The sequence below is a fragment of the Mustela putorius genome, unplaced genomic scaffold, assembly GCF_011764305.1.
Source record: "Mustela putorius furo isolate JIRA1106 unplaced genomic scaffold, ASM1176430v1.1 tig00003988_pilon_pilon_pilon, whole genome shotgun sequence".
NCBI classification, from domain to species: Eukaryota; Metazoa; Chordata; class Mammalia; order Carnivora; family Mustelidae; genus Mustela; species Mustela putorius.
This window is the reverse complement of record NW_025422127.1, coordinates 16689799-16705875: the sequence shown is the minus strand read 5'-3', so window position 1 is coordinate 16705875 and position 16077 is coordinate 16689799. Positions and strand designations below refer to the sequence as shown.

The window sequence follows — 16077 nt, the reverse complement described above, 5'->3', positions numbered from 1 at the left end:
AATTCTGTGGTGAATGAGGATGCCAAACCCTGGTATGTGTGTGGTTCTGCCTGAGGTAGAGTCGGATTCCAAGACACAGACAGGAACAAAGAGTTCCTCTCCTCATTTCTCTGAGGATCACTATAAACACAAATAGATTTTATAATATAAAGGTCCTTCAGTAGGGACATCATTCATATTTGTGCTTCGGGAGAACACCGACTCCTGATGACAGAAGCCATGTCCAGGTAGAGCTCTTCAGACAAGGACAACCATGGAGAGCCTGCTATGTCAAAGCACATGTGCATGTTTCTGCATGCACGCACGCACACACACGTGGCACAGCTGGTGATGCCCACCATCTGGGTTGAACACTATACAGCTTAGACCTGCCAAATAACAGGGCAAGGTGTGAGAATTCATACCAAAAGAGCTTGCGTGTGTGTAGTCACTTAAATTTATGCAAGTGTATTTATTGGAGCTGCCAAGATTTCTGCACCAGACAGAATTGATGAGAAGCCCAGTCATACAATTCCATCTCAGTACAAGGTGCAAAGACAAGAGACACAATAATAATGTGTCAAACAGCACCTTGTATGCCAGATTGTTTCATAATTTAAGTATCATTCAACCTAACCTCTAAAACAGCCTCCTGCCTATCTCTAATGAAGGGAGATGAAGAAACTTGAGTACCTAAGTTCCTACTCTCCAGCTCTGCTCTCGGCCCTTCACTCCTTCATTCAGTTAGACACGTTTCCTGAGATTGTGTTCTGTCCCATAGCACTTGCTGTGTTGCATGTGTCTCTCAGGACACTGAGGGACTTGGCAGAATGAGAAGTTGGAAGGACCTCCTACAAGGACACACAACCCAAGCTCTTCCTTTGATAGAAGTAAGAGGACTTGTCCAAGGTCACACATCCACCCCATAGGTGAGTACTTGTGTTTCCCAATGGCTGGTCCGGTGCTGTTCCTGCAGCGATCTCTTGCCTGTGGGCTGACTGAGATCCTGGATTACTGTGCCAATCGGGGGATGCTGGGCAATGAAGGGCCACCTATGTAGAGTGGCTGGAAAGGAGGGCAGGAGGGATCCCCAAATCTTCCTCTCTTCTAGGGTCTCTCCTGGTGCCTGTAATTCATCCATTAAGAAGCCTTTCTTCCATCAGTGGATGAAGAATATTCACCCAATGGAATATTAGGTGGCCATAAAAAGGAATGAAGGTCTGATAGACTATGACAGGTATGAGCTTTGAAAACATGACGCTAATCAAATGTTGTAAGATTTTACTTATATGAGAAGTCTAGGATGGGCAAATTCACAGAGACAGAAAGTAGAGGAGAGGCTATGAGAAAGGGGAAGGAGGGAGGAACTATTTCAGGGCATGACAAACTTTGGAAATAGAACATGGTGATGGATGCACAACACCTGGAGTAGAATTAGTGGCCCTGAAGTGTGCACTTAGAAATGGTTAGGATGGCAAATTTTATTTTATACAGAGTTTACCACAGTGGGAAAAAAAAGAGAAGCATTTGGATGTTAAAGGTTTTCCTTAGAGGTCTCCTGTCCAAGTACACGATGACATGTTCAGTCCTATATCAGGTCCCAGGGACTAACTCATCAGCAAGTAGATAGCGTAATCTTCTGTGATACCCTGGACAGACGCCTGGACAGATGCCTAGACAGAGATGCCTGGGACACCTGGATGGGGATGAAGGGGGCTGGGAAGGGATACAGGAGACCCCTGGAGACGAACGCTTTAGTCTCACAATTTTTTGAGGGTAGGCCCTTCCCAAGGGCCTCGTTTAGAAGGTATCTGGTGGTTCAAATGGTCTGGCCTTAAGACTTGAGATTTCTAGAGAATAAAGAGGAGACAGGACAAACCATTTAATAGCCTAAGAGTAAAGAAGCTTTGAAAAAAAAAAAAAAATTTTACATATTTAGTGAGGGCAAGGAGCAACTGAGGCTGAGTGATCTGAGAAGTATGCCAGGATCAGTGGTTTTAGAGTAGCTCAGTTTAAAAAAAACAAAAACTCTCCTCCAACTGGACTGTTTCTCCATGCTTAGCCATGATGCTAAGTTGAAGTGACTCATCCACTTACTAATTTCTCAAGTTCCCCTTTGGGGACCTTTGGAGACCCCTTTGGAGACAAGCTTTGCCTGGGCTGCCCCAGCCCAGTGGCACTGGCCTGAGATTCAATGAGTGCCGAGCAGGCCACGTCAGATGTAGAGGTACAGGCATGTTGGCTCCTCCTGGACCCTTCACTGGCCCTGTCTCTAAGACAACATCTCTGTCCCTCCCTGGGTCCCTCCCCAGCCTGGGTTCCTCAGTGTACACCCCCCTAGGTCAGAGACCAGCCTGCTTCCATTATTTATCTGGTGTCTAGCATGTGGTTAGTACAGAGGGAACTGTCAACCTTTGTCATGTGCTGCCTGCACCCCCCTCTTGGGGTGCCCAAATAACACGGGCCAGCCTCCTGCCCACAGCATGGGGTCCCTCCTGTTACCCTCCTTCACCTCAGGCTGTCATTTCCTTCTGAGGTGGCCCGTCCTTCACCGGGCAGCTCTGGCTGTCAGAATATGATCAGCCCCTTCCTCTCTAAGGAGTTCACTCTGGCTCAGGGATATTACCTTTTCTTTGGGGGTAATGGAGTGAAGAGGGTGACAGATATTACCAGTCAGGGCTGAATTACTCCTGGGGACAATGGGGCATTTGCTTAGTGACCTGTGGTCTAGAATGTAATTTCCCAAATGGAGGGAGTGTGCAGCGGTGGCCTCAAAACTCTCGTAAGTGCCTATCTTCTTTTGAAGAGTCACACCAGTACCTGGCCTGGGGAAACGGACCCTGTCTTTTCTGCCTGTCCCTACTGCCCATCTCCATCCAGGCCTCCATTACATTAAAACAGCTCCCTAAACGCTCCCATTGACATCTAGGCCGTGTTACTTCATAAACATCTCCAACAACTCCCCTCTCTACCTTAAAGTAGGATCAAGCCGCCTCAAGCCTGGCTCCTAGGCCTGTCACAGTCACCCCCCAACCTGTCCCTCCCCCCTCATCCTCAGCTACCACCCTGAGTCCCAGCCACATGGGTCTGACCATGCCCAAACCAGACCGGACGTTCTGGGCAATTCTCTTATGTCCTGGCAAGCCTCGCCCCTTTCTCTACCAGGCAGACTCCCTCTCAGATCCAAGCCAGCTCCAGCGTCATCACCTTGTGTGAACTTCTCCATTGTCACCTGCCTCCTCTGTCCCCAGAGAGCTGGAATTAGTCAGGCCCAGCCCCAGCTGTGGCACCCTTTCTTCAGATGATAGCACTCATCACAACGTGTGAGTTTTCTGTGTGTTTCTTCTCTCTAGGGGTAGGGGGTCTGCAGGGCAGGAACAAGTGTCTTTGTCACCTTTGGTAAAGAAGTGTCTTTAAATGAAAGGCAAAGTGGCAGAGGAGAGAGGGCTTTGGAGTCAGATGCATCAGATGCACCTGGGATCAAACTATTTCTCTATGACAAGTTAAATAATCTTCCAAAACTTTGGTTTCTTATCAGTAAAGTGGGAAGAGTGGTAATAATGTAATAATTGAGAACCAGGAACCAGAGTCATTGCTCCAATGGGAGCTGCTGTCATTATTGCCATCCCAGCACCTGCACACAGTAGGTATACTGCACACATTGGGGGGGGGTGGTCCCTGCCCCAGGGGACTTTGTGTATTCTCCCCGGAGGTCCTGGCTCTGCTTGTTCCCATGATAGCCTGCTGGGCGCTGGAGTCGTCAGTGGCACCAGCCCTGCTGCCTCTCCCTGGCTCTTCTCCTGCCCTGGCCTCAGAGCAGGTAGCACAACTCACTTCTCTGTCTCATCGGATCCTCTTGACTTCAACAAAAACTAGAGACTTAGTTCTCATACTGCCTTTGTATTATCAAGGCAACTTAACAATGAAACAAAACCAAACGTTCTCTGTATCCCGTTTGCTGGGTTCCATGTGTTCTAAATGGCCTTGCCTCACCTCCCTTGCTAGCCCTTAGAGCTATAGCAATGGGTTCCATTCTAGCTAAAGAAGCAGAGCTGTGAGATTTTCCCTTGTGTCTCTGGGAACTTCACAATCCTCTGCCTCTTGAAATGACTTATTTCAGTTATGGCAGACAGGGATGAATGATGACAGTCAGTGCTCTTCGGGAGTAGGGTACCCATGGATGTAGGGGGTGTGCTAACCTTGTCGTCATCACCACAGTGATAGCTCACTGGGTAGCACTTTACAGTTTAGAAGGCATTTTCTTATATGTTTTATTTATTTATTTGACAGAGAGAAATCACAAGTAGATGGAGAGGCAGGCAGAGAGAGAGAGGGAAGCAGGCTCTCTGCTGAGCAGAGAGTCCGATGCGGGACTCGATCCCAGGACTCTGAGATCATGACCTGAGCCGAAGGCAGCGGCTTAACCCACTGAGCCACCCAGGCGCCCCTTCTTATATGTTTTTATGTTAAGTCTAATGATCTCTTTGTGAAACAGGAAGCTTGGGTACTTTCTCTTTTTTCCTTTATTCCTCATATCACCATCGTCACCATCACCACCCTCATCATCATCACCACCTCTACAGTGAGGACCGTCACCACTGCCACCACCATCATCACTCCATCACCACACGCACCATGATCACCACCATCACCAATACTACCTCTGCCACCTCCACCATCACCGTCATCACCACTGCCATCACCATAACCACCTGCACCCTGATTACCTTTACCACCTGTACCATCAATATTACCAACAGTATTATCATCACCATTTCCATCACCACCACTACCTGCACCATGATCACCTCACCACTATCATCACCATCACCACCTGCACCATCAGCACAGGGTGGGTACTTTCTCTTTTTTCCTTTATTCCTCATATCACCATCATCACCATCACCACCCTCATCATCATCACCACTGCCATCACCACCTCTACTGTGAGGAACATCACCACCTCCATCACCATCACCACTGCCACCACCATCATCACTCCATCAACACCTGCACCATGATCACCACCATCACCAATACCACCTCTGCCACCTCCACCATCACCATCATCACCATTGCCATCACCATAACCATCTGTACCCTGATTACCTTTACCACCTGTACCATCAATATTACCAACAGTATTATCATCACCATTGCCATCACCGCCACTACCTGCACCATGATCACCTCACCACTATCATCACTATCACCACCTGTACCATCAGCATCACCACCACTATTGTCTTCACCACTGCCATCACTGCTTCCACCGTGAGTACCATCACCACGTCCACCACCATCATCACCACCTCCAGCATTATCATCATAACTGCCATCATCATCACCACCTGCACGATGATCAGCCTCACCACTACTACCTCTGCCACCTCCACCACCATCATCATCACCACAACCACCTTCACCATCATCACCACTACCATCATCATCATCATTTCCACCTCTACCATCAGTATTACCAACACTATTATCTCACCATTGCCATCACCATCACTATCACTGTTGTCATCACCACTGCCATCACCACCCCTACCATGGACACCATCACCACCGCCGCCACTACCACCACCATACTATTTCCTCCTCCTCCACCACAGCTGCCATTAACACCTGAGTCTGAGCCTGAATGCTTTAGTTATAATATTAATAGTAACTCTGCATGATGAATTAAAAATATTATCTCCATTTATATACATGAGGAAACTTATCAAAGAGATTTAGTAATTTTCCATAAAGTCCTGCATTTAGTAGGCAATAGAGCCAGGACTCTAAGTTTAATGACTTTATTTGCGGTTATAGTGATAGATGGACCCCACCACTCAGCCCTCAACCACCCCAGGGCCTATTTACTTGGCACCACTGTGAGACTAGAAGTGCATGGAGATTTGTTGGGGCTACACTTAATGACATTTGTTGAAACTCAGCAACGTGAAACAAGAGCTTGAGCTGCACAGCCTGCTTGACCCAGGGCACTCTGTATTCCCACTGACAGTGTGAAGACATGTGGCTGAAGATGCTGGCTAGAGTATGGACCCTTGCACTCTCTTCTGACTCCTAATCAAACCTGGTCACTACTTGTGAGGAGTACTGTGGCCAAAAACCAACCACTAATCTAACCCAATGGAGGCCAGTTTTTCTCCTCCATCCATTGGCTATGGAAGGGACATGTGACCCATCCCTGGCCAGTGTGACATGAAGGGAAATGATCTGGAATGCTGCTAGAAGATTCCTCATTGATTAAAAGAAGGAGAAAGACATACATTCAAAAAAGCACTATAATCTCTTCTTTAGCTGGACAGGCTCGTGTGAAGCCGGAAACCATGGCAAACAACTGGGATCACAAGGACTACTAGTTGAGGACAAGAGCGACGTGCTGATGGTAGCAGAGAGAAAAGATGAAAAAAACTGGAGTCCTGGATAAAGTCATTGAACCAGCAAATTGATTTAACGAACTTTGGTGTCACCCTATCTTGAGACCTATTTTATGTGAGATAAAATTTCCTTATTGTAGAAATCATTTCAAGCTGAGCTTTCAAGTACTTGCCTCTGAAGATCCCCTTACTGATAGGCTCTATTTGCTGTCTACAAGTCACTCCTCTTTCAGACTCTTTATCCCACTGCCCTTCCATGCTTCCACCCCTTCTCAGCCTTTTGGTAACATTAGAGCTAAGCTTAGCCTCACCCAGCCGGGAGAGGCAAGAGCTCAAAACACTAAGACAAACGCTCCTCTGTCTCCTGGTTAGCTCTCAGCCTGTGTGTGCGATGCTTATTTCAGATTATAGTCTCAGACTAGATCTAGCCAGCTCAGCCCAAATCCCCATCAGAGGGTAGCCCACGTAGTTCTGTACTTAGCCTTGTTTCAGCACAGGGCTGTTGAGACAAAGGATACGGCTGCGTGAGGCAGTAACATTAGTCCTGAAAGAGATGAGATAGAGAGGCACAGAGGATCCTCTTCAACATCCCAGCACCAGAAGCCTGGAGATAGAAGATGTGGATGCAGACCTGGCATTTCTCTCTCTAGTGTGCATTGTCCCCCCCTCAAAGGATAAAGAAATCTCTGAGGAAGGAACTTTCCAGAGCATCACTTTTATCATGCCATATCCCTCCTCAGGAACCTAAAGGGATTCCTTACTCCTAGCTGATTAGGCGCCAGCTTTTCTGCTTGAACTTTTCCCTTCCCACATATGTTACCTTGTCTTATCCCAACACCAACCACTCGAGTTAAGAAACGACTTTCCTACATGCCTAGTTCCATTCCAGCCTCCGTGGCTCCTAGCCTGGCACGTTCTTACTTCCTCTGGGCTCAAATGGATTCCTCCTCCCAGTAGAGAGTTCCTTTGACTTCTTGAGGGCTTTCAATCTCCTTTTTCTGTGGGCATTATAGCTTAGGGGCAGTCATTTGGAATTTTTACCTCTGGCTTTATGGCATGTTTTAAACATCCTTAGATTGTGGCAAGTGTCCTGGATGTCTTTTCCCCATCAGGAGTGTGAGTGCCCAGTTTCCCTCTGTCCCCTACTGTGCCTTATACAGGGCCAGGAACTGGAGGCTCAGAAATCCTTCCAGTGCTGAGTCCAAAGGACACCTAGAAGACATCGAGGTTGATTATGCAGTCCTGGCCTCTTTCACACAACTGCACTTTTTGCTTTGCAATGTGCTTTCACATCTTCCTCTTACCTGCTCCCCAGACAGCCCTGTGGGTCCGCAGGCCGTCTGTCACCCAGCCCTTGGTGCACAGCTCCTGGGGTAGAAAGGAGGGGCTCTTGTTCCCAGCAGCAGACTTACCCTCTGCCCCCATAAAGACACGTGGCATTGTCACTGTGAAGAACATATATAGAGGGGCCCACCCTGAAGGGCACAGAGACTAAGGACTGAGATTGTAAAAGGGTATCAGACTTCACCGTGTCCTCCTCGGGCTCACAGTCAAGCCAGAAGGCAGGAAGAATGTGCCTGATAGGGAGGAATTCTATCATAGGGTCACATTTACTACCTGCTGCATGACTCCTGCAGGTAGGAAGCAAATTAAGAAGCAGATTAAGAACTTGGAGAAAAGTCGGATTTTCCAGGGCTGGAGGTGAGCATATTTGGTGTGAGCTGGTCCTGAGTGCTGAGCCTGGGTGCAGTGAGGTGATTTCCATATGGGAAGTGTAAATTCCCACAGAGACACAGGAGAAGACCGTTTTTGCTAGAGAGTTTGCACTGTGGGAGACAAGGTTGGAGAGACAGTTAGGGTCTAAATTAAAGCAGGTCTCAAGTGACAGGAGAGAGTTTATACTCCATATGAGGGGGCTGTCCCTGGGATGTAAGGTCCATGGAATTAAAGGTCTGTGGTGACTTGGACTGATGATGATTTGTGCTCAAGGGGTGATGTGTGCCGAGATACGTTTTACATAGACAAATATGGAAAGCAGTCCCCAGACAGACTAGACTGAAGTCGGGAGACCCTGCAATAGTCCAGGAAGGAGGTGACAACAACCTGAGCCAGAGAAAAATAGAGCAGTGGGACTGGAAAGGCAGCGACAGGTTCAGGAAACACTAGGACTGCAGTGCACTGCAAGGAGACCATCGTGCATGATGACCTCAAACTTCGAATTCAGAATGATGGGAAGAGCGAGGGTCATGAGTGGAGTCCCGAACAGGAGCTGGCTGGGGCTAGTAATGTAACTTGGGCGTGCCACCCAAGCTCTCTGTGCTGGGGTGTCTTTTTCTACTGAATGGGAAGTCTGGCCAGATAAACTGCACTCCCCTTCCTGCCGCGGCTTGGAGGCCACCCAGCATAATGGAAATTCCATGGCACCAGCAAATATCGAGTTTAAATTTCAGATCTCCCACAAGGATTGCACCTTAGCCAAACTGTTTAAATGTCACATGAGTCCACTTTCTTAGCTATAAAATGGAGATAGTATCTTCCTATCAAGACTCTTTAAGGACTGAGGGGAAAATGTGCACTAGCATGTTAAATAGGAAATACTTATGAAAGGTCCTCCCTGTGCCTATCCCTCCCCCACCCACCGTGGTTCTAGAATCCCATGGTATCTGAGATGTCACATAGACATGACAAGGAGAAGCAATAACATCCAAGTGAAAATGCGAGCAGGGCCTCGGAGACGATGCTGGGTCAGAGTTGAAGGTATGGGTTCGAGAAACCATGTGGGTACATAAAGCTGTGATAGTTACACACAGTCCCTGGTCAAAGAACAGGGCGAAGTGGATGGTAACAGAGGTGAAAGGTTCAGGAAGGGGATGCTGGCAAGGGGGCAGCACAGACAGGCGTTGATCAAGACCAGCATCATTTTGGCCATGTTCACGTGTGTTTAGTATTGTTTACTTACTACTTCTGCTTGAATCAACTGGCTTTTTTCATACCGACATTTAGGAAGGCAAAATTTTTTTTTTTTTTTTTAACTAGAAATATCGATGCTACCATCGAAGCTGACAGTAAAAAGAACTACTAAAGGGTTTAACCATGTACTACCTAAAATCATCTTACATGCCAGCCAGGACACATGCCACATTTAAGGAAACACTGTGTTCGAGAACTGTCCCTTGAAAGGATTGGACTGACTCCATGTGGCTTCAGAAGAGAAGACTCATCTCTTCAGAAGAGAAGACTCATCATAAGACTCACGTCCTTGTGGGACGTGACAAGGAGGCTGATTTTGTCTCCTAAGAGAACTCAGTAGAGCTGGTATTCTCCAGTGGGAAGGGTTGTGTTGGGGCAGGTCACCTGCAGGTGTGCCTTCAGGGTCAAAGCCTCACCCATCTCTTCCAAGGTCCCTCTGATGACTAATGGTACTTAATACCATGAGGTGCCCTCACGTCCATGAATGAGAAGGAAGCAAAGGAAGCGAGTGAATGAACGGAAGCATGGGTGGGTGAGGGACGCGTGGAGGTAGAGAAGGGCTATCTTTCATGCAGGCACGGGTCCAAGGGAAGCACAGTGCTTCTGCTGTCTTGCCTAGGCCCCTCTCCGTACCATGCACCTGGGCTTGCCTGGGCCTGAGGCTTCCCTGGCTCTCATAGCCCCACAAGTGCATCACCCCAAGGGGACCAGCTCTGCCTGTGTGTCCGCCAGATTTTCTGTCTCAGCATCTCAGCACTTCCTGTGCTGAGACAGGCAAGTGGCACGCTCAATCCAGGCTCCTTACAAACCGACGGGCAAGGGCATGAATGCCTACCAGCGGCAGCTCAGCCACACTTCCCGTATGGTGCAGAGATATTAGCATGGACATCAGTTTTGGGGAACAAGATCCATACTATGGCAGCCAGTGCAGCTGCTGGGCAACCAGATCCAGATCCTCCCTGCCCAAGTGGACTCAGGCTCCTGTCCCAAAGGGAATACTCCCCTCACCCAGCCTCTGTTTCTGCTTTTTTTTTTTTTTTTGCCCCCTTTATGCTCTGGTTCCTTCCTGGTGGCTGGCCCAGAAGGCTTGGGAGGATCATCAAACTTTGTGGTGTGCAGAACGCATCTGAGCAGAAAACATCAGGCTGGAGGGAACCTGGAAGCTTCCGGGTCCTACTGCCTTCTTGTCCAAATCAGGACAGTAAGGCACAAAGAGGGTAAGGACTTGCCCAAAGCCACGAAGTTGTGTCATACAGACACAGGGTAATAGCCCCCATTTGCACGATTTTTTTTTTTTAAAAGCTCATTGCACCTCTGCCCTTCCTGATCTCCAGCATCTACACTCCACTGCACTTCCGAAAGGACTGGACAGCGGTGGGAGGAGCACGTGCGGGGAATCTCTGCCCTGTGCTGGGGTGAACTGTGAGCATGCCCTCGTTCCCCCATCAGATTACGGTGCTGGAGGTCAGGGCCTAGGCTGCCTCTGTGTATCAGCCCGCCCAAACCAAGGGCAGAATTTTGATTGCGGAGCAATAAGGCCTTGACCTGACCACCATGATTCCTGCGCACATCGCTTTACCTTCTGGGCCTTGGTCTCTTCAGCTGTCATACGGAAATGATAAAATCTACCTCACGGGGATGTGGCGGATTGAAAATAAAAACACATAAATATTTATTAAGGCCTTTTGTAGTTGTCGAAGTGCTGTACCAGTATGACTAGAAATAGATGAGTATTTACTAGAAAAAGGAGCCAAACAGAAACAACAATGACCTAACATGTGAAGAAGCCCTGGGTTCTCACGGAAGACTGGAGTGGCCCCAGGAGGGGATCAAGCACGGGCTCTGTGAGGGGTCCTGGAGTGGGGCTGCCTCCCCACTCTCGTGTGGACACTCACCTCTGGCTTCCCTTGGATGTCTGATAGCCTCAGATACTTGCTCCCCATGGTACAGACTGCAGGGTCATGGGTGAGAGTCACAGACTCATAGGGCAGAAACCGAACCCCACAACACTGGAGCCCCTTCCCTGGGTGGCTAGGGCAGGTCTTCTGGGTCGGCCATCAGGATCCTGCAGACTCTGATGACACCCGGGGCCATGGAAGGTCCCAGACAGCAATGATGCAAAGCTATGGTCTCTGCCCTCGCTCTGTGGGTGCCGTCGGCCCACCTCCTGCCCTGGGAAGTCTGTGGGTTCACCCCTGATGTCTGTGCCTGTCTCCCTGAGGACCACATGCCTCTCCAAGGGGGTTCGCTTGCTTCTCCTCCAACTTGTGCTGGGCTTCTCAAGCATGAACTCTTCCCAGAAACAGGCTGATGCCTCTACCAAAGGCAGAACTGATTTAAAAAGTGTTTCCTGCAAATTGCAAACAGTCATAATTTTGGCTTTTGGGGGGTATCTCCTTTCCCTTATAAAAACGGGTCTGTTCTCCTTGCTGATCAGTTCAATGATCATGATATAAACCAGAGAGCTAAACCAGGGACATGCCTGGAGAGGGGAGTTGTGGCAACAGTGATTCATGGTCTGCTCCTTTGGGGACCTCTGCAGGAGTACGACGGGTTTGAGCTGTCTCCCTGATGAGGTCAGATTTGGTGACAGGGGGATCTTGGGCTCCAGAATGCCATGAACCACGAAGCTTGGGGTCCCTGGGCTCACCCTGACTTTCACTGGGCCCTGAGGAAAACAGCTCATGGCCCAGCAGTGCAATGGTGCTTGCTAGTCTGGCCTGTTGGCGGGGTTCCCCTAGTCCTTTAGTGGCCGCCAAATGAGGTTCCGGGATCTGAACGCCTCACAAGTGGGCCAAACTCTTGGCTCCCAGTTCCTGTCCCTGCCAGGGCCTGGAGGTAATACTCTCCAGACATGATGTCCCAACCACCCTGGGAGGTGGGGACCATCACTGTCCTTGTTCTACAGGCTGGAGCTGCAGTCTGCCCCACCAAGCTGACCATGTTTCTACAGCCTCTCAGTGTATAGCAACACATTTGGATCCCTGGACTCCACGTCCCCTCTTACTGTTTCTTGTCTCTGGGAACACAGCAAGGGCAACGAGTAAGCTTGTGCCAGTAACAGGGAAGTCGGAAATCTTGGGTTCTAATTTTAGTTTCTCCGTCATCAAGCTGGGTGACCTTGGTCGGCCACACAGCCTCTGTGAACAGGATTCTCCTCATCTATACAAGGAGGAGGCGAGGTTTTATCTGTGGATCACCAGCATTGGCTCTCTGATGGCTCCCTAGAAACATCCTGGGCACTGGTTAAAAACACAGCCTCCCAGGTTTCCGTTGCAGATCTGCTGAGCCAGAGTATTTGGGAATCTGGGTTTCTAGTGGGCTCCCCAGCTTCTGGAATGTGCCCAAGCTGGGGACTGCAGGTCTGTGTGGTTTCTGTGGCTCCTTTTAGCTATAGGATTCTCAGACATCTCTGCCTCCTGGGAGCGAAGTGGCTCTGTGGGGATAATCTGGACCTGCCTGCATGATGGGAGGTGTGTACCTAGGCCTGCAGCTGCACACATGGAGGGACGTGTGGCTTCTGTAGAGGTATCAGAGGCCAGAGACAGCACTGGGGCACCAGATGATGCCGAGTCAGCGGCTGGTATGTTCCCGGGCTGGGAGGCTCAGTAGGAAAGGAAGGCTGAGGGGCGGGAGGGCACTCAGGCCTGCTATCTGCCATCAGCCCTGTGGTGATGGAGTTCCCCATGCCCAACTGTGTGGCAGAGCTGTGGGGAATGCCCAGGAGGGACTTTCTGTATTCCTGAGGAAATACCAGCTATACAGCCAGATCCCCATTGTACGTAGGAAGGAGTATACGGGGAAGGAGAGGAAGTGGTGTTTACTGAGCACCTGCTATATGCCAACACTGGGTCTTACACGTGTGGGGCCCCGAGAATCCACGAGCTACGGGGACCCTCCCTGGGCTAAGTAGGGAAAGAGCAGGCAAGGGAAGCAAAGCCAAGGTAAGTGTGAGGGAGACTAGGTCTATGGATTTCCACAAACTGTCCTGGGAACTAGCTGGAAGGGTATATGAGACCATGTATCAAGGTGTCTGGACTCTGTTGCTTTTAACCATTCATAGGTCCTCAGGCAAGACACAGAGGGTCTCTGGATTTGAGTTAGAAATAAGAAGATCTATCCTGCTAACTCATGGGATGAAATAGAACATAGTGGGTCTGTAGAAAGTTAGGATCACTGCTGAAGTCTCAGGCCTTAGCACATACAGCCTCCTCTCTCACTCCACACACCTCCCTCACGAAAGTTAGTCTGGACACCCAGGCACATGGAAACCCCTCTTCCATGAGCCAAGATGGGCTAGCCAGGTGCTGCTGGGCTCCTGGAGCTTGGAATACTGTGACCTTCCTGGGAACGAGCAGAGGAATGGTATCTACCAAACAGCTCCCAGCATCTCTTGCAAACTTCTGAACTTGACACACAAAGCAGTCTCCTGGGCCTCTAATCCACTATGCTGGCATTCTTACAAGACGAGAAACAGACACACACAGGAAGAAGGCCACGTGACAACAGAGGCTAGGTTTCAGGTGATGTATCTAGAAACCAAGGAATGCCAAGAGTTGCTGGCAACACCAGAAGCTAAAAGAAAGGTTTGGAACAGCTTCTCCCCCTAGAGAACAGCCCTACCAACATCTTGAGTTTGGGCTCCTGGCTTCCAGAATTCTGAACGAATACATTTCTATTGCTTTAAGCCACCAGGTTGAAGTACTTTGCTACACAGCTACTGCCTGTGATGCTCCCAGCTTCGCCTTCCCACAGAAGTGACATGGCGAGGCACGGACACGGGGTCAGCTTCCACCCTACTGGCCTCCTGACGGACCACCCACAGCCAAGTCACCCCCCAGAGTACTTAGATGTGCTCTGTTTCTTCAGTAGTGCCTCTAGTGACATGTCCAGCCACTCAGGGGGCATCCCATTGGGTTGGAAGTTCACTGGGATGATAGGGATCAGAGCACAGAGGTAGAGGGCCCCCAGGTTAGACGCCCCTTTCAGGGAGAGCAACGCTGGACTCTGACCCAACTCCATTCTTCTTCTACTGACCCACCAACTAGCTACTAGTGGGGACACTTAAACATCAGTGGAGTGTCTTCCAGGGACTGCACACTGTGGGGCACCTAAAGCCAGGGAAGACAAGAACTTCACCCTCAGGAAGGTGGCAGTCTAGGTTGGTAGGACTAATATCTGGAAAAAAAATCAATCACCAAGTGTGGCAAATGCCACAGCTGGCCTCATCTGCCAGGGAGGCTTTCTGGAGGAGGCAGCCAGTGCCCTGAGCACTGGGGAAAGGGTAGAATGGAAGGGGGTGGGGCAGGGAAGGTTGGGGGCGTGGAATCCAAGGTCAGGAGACAAGCCAGTCAAGCACAAGGCATCTGACCATCAGGCTAAAGCAGAGTTCTGCAGGGGACAATGGCACAGAGGTTGGAAAGGCTGGAATGGCCCGATCAGGGAGGGTTTCACCTGTCAGGGAAAGGAACCTGGGCTGTGTTCTGCAGGCAATGTTGAACCAATAATGCCTAAGTGAATCTTATGAAAACACTTTTCAAGTAGAATTGAAACAGATTTTCAATTTCCAAGCAAGCCATATAAGATAGCTTTTCCTTTGAAAGTGTTTTCTCAACTTGAAAGCTCTGAAGTCATGGGGCTGAATGTTTGATCTGATAAGGGCTCACTAATACTGTATAAACATTCCAAAGCTGACATCATTTGGCTTTTAAAAATTGGCCTCACAAAATGCTAGCCATTCCAGGTCTAGCCAAGACCACACCTCCACCGGTAGCCCTCCTTGATTGTGAGGCTCAGCAGTGAGCCCCCTCTCTCTTCTGTGAATTCTTTTGTCTTAATCAGCTGTGTGTGGTGCTTCCTGGGTTCTTGTCAAGATTTCACAGATCAGTAAAATAGCAAGACCAAAAAGATGTTAGGGACAGACTTGAGTTGCCAACTTTTCATTCTGCCAAGTAGAAATATTAAAAATAACAATGGCCATTTATTCCCTCTTTTGTTTTATAAAAGGAAGGAGAAACAAGCCCAGAATGAAGAGCAGTTGGCCACCCCCCCGGCACCCCCCTTTAACACATCCACTCACGTAGCCCTCTGCTTATTTTTCTCCTCTAACTGCAGGCCTGTAAATCTTCATTGTGGACTGGCACAGGCCTGCACACTGGCATTTGGGAAACTTCAGTCCTTCCCATTCTCGAGTTCATGGCGTACTTCCCATGTCCTTCCTACTAAGAAGTTCTTTTACTCAAATCCTCTAGGATTTGGCGCCAGCTGATCAATCTGTGGAAGCTGGCAAAAATGGCCACGATATTTTGTTGCCCTTCCCATCAAGAATCATATTCTTAACTGTAGTGAACAAACTGAGAGATATTGGAGGGAGATGGGTGTGGGAATGGGGTCCCTGGATGATGGGCATCAAGGAGGGCATGGGATGGAATGGGCACTGGGTGTTATATGCAACTGATGAATCACTGAACTCTACCTCTGGCATTAATAATACACTACATGTTAATCACATTGAATTAAAAAAATGAATCATAGTCTTCCTATTTCTTGAATCTCTGCTGACTTTATCACCTGCTCTCACCAATAAGAAAGACGATGCAGAAAGCACAGAGATATCCCAGCCATCTCAGCCAAGGCCAGGATGAACAGGCCAGCTCTAGTGACCCAGCAGCTGGCCACAGACACTTGAGCAAACCCAACTAAGGTCAGTTGACCCCTGCTGGGTCTGGAAGAACTG

At 49.2% G+C, this 16077-nt stretch overlaps 1 protein-coding gene and 1 long non-coding RNA gene across 40 annotated transcripts in view; one reads left to right on the top strand and one right to left on the bottom strand.

Moving 5' to 3' along the window:
• The window catches only part of CACNA1C (calcium voltage-gated channel subunit alpha1 C), a 735043-nt gene that overhangs the window by 250367 nt on the left and 468599 nt on the right, over nucleotides 1–16077 (bottom strand). The gene's annotated exons all lie outside the window — the stretch shown is intronic.
• Nucleotides 9080–11010, top strand: LOC106003849. The gene is made up of 3 exons (XR_001176587.2): nucleotides 9080–9128; nucleotides 9408–10558; nucleotides 10676–11010. It is a non-coding gene; the product is annotated as an uncharacterized LOC106003849 (long non-coding RNA).